Consider the following 1,400-nt stretch of genomic DNA (forward strand, 5'->3'; position numbering starts at 1 on the left):
CTCGAAGGCTTTTTTTGATTCTTCTCGTGGCTTCTGAACTTTTATCATTTAAGTTGCTTGCAAAAGCTATTGCAGCCCAATTATCAGGTACACGAGGTAAAGTCATCCTTTCACGTTGGAATCTATCAACAAAATCTCTGAGCAACTCTGAGTCCCCTTGTTTAATTTTGAAAATATCTTCCATTCTTTTCTCAACCTTTTGAGCTCCCGAGTGTGCTTTAATAAAAGAATCTGCAAGCTCAACAAAAGAGTTTATAGAATTTTCAGATAAAAGAGAATACCAGGTTAATGCACCCTTGGTGAGTGTTTCTCCAAATTTCTTGACCAACACTGATTCAATTTCTTGCTTGGTCAAGTCGTTGCCTTTTACACCTGTAGTAAATGCAGTTACGTGATCACGTGGGTTTGTTGTGCCATCATATTTCGAGATATCAGGCATTTTGAACTTTTTAGTGATTGGAAGGGGAGCAGCACTTGGTTTCCAAGGTTGTTGCGAGTATTTATCCACATCCACTCCTTTGATTACAGGGGAAACTCCAGGAATTTGCTCGATGCGCTCATTTTGTTCCTTAAGCTATTTCTGCAAAGTTAGTACTAAATTTTGCAAATGAGAATTATTTTAATTACCTGGTTCTCCTTCCTGTGGTTCACTGGGGGTTCCTCCATTTCCAGAATTAACAAGGCCAGAACGAGCATTCTCCAATGTATTGTTATTAGGCGTAGGTGTGGGTGGTGCAACAGGTAATCGACTAACTAGAGCTTGAAGAGCTTTCCTAACCCGTGCATCAATTACTTTTTTTAATGCGTCATCTGCTCCTTCAAAATATTCAGATTGCTCTTGTTCAACAGCACGAGATTCAGGAGCAGGAGTGCCTTCACGAGATTGACGTGGTGAATTTTGAGGGGAAGGAACCACGTTAATGTTTTGTAAATCACCTTGATTTTGATGGATTTGATTTTCACGGTTTCCCAAGGTATTTTCACTGTTATTGTTGTTGTTTTTGTTTGACATGATGATAACAACAGATAAAATGTAACTTAAAAAGAATAGATTATCAGATTCCCGGTAACGGAACCAATTTGTTTAACCAAAAAACTGAATATTTGGTTAAAGCTAGAAATTAAGAGAGAAATCGGGTTACTGATAATCAAGAAATGAGAGACTTTGAGAACAACAATAAAGCAATGAATAAGTATATATTTCAATATAATCTCAATGATATTTCGTGTCCTACAAATGTTGAGACCTTCTCCTTTTATAGTTAATTCTAAGAGAAAGTGTAATGCCTTTGTCTTAATGAGGCAATTACGAGCAATAAATGACATTAAAAGAAACGTTACTCAATAATTCCTATTAAATACAAATTCTCTAACGTATTTGGAATTTAATGCTGAATTTG

This window comes from Nicotiana attenuata, unplaced genomic scaffold, assembly GCF_001879085.1.
Source record: "Nicotiana attenuata strain UT unplaced genomic scaffold, NIATTr2, whole genome shotgun sequence".
Classification (NCBI taxonomy): domain Eukaryota; kingdom Viridiplantae; phylum Streptophyta; class Magnoliopsida; order Solanales; family Solanaceae; genus Nicotiana; species Nicotiana attenuata.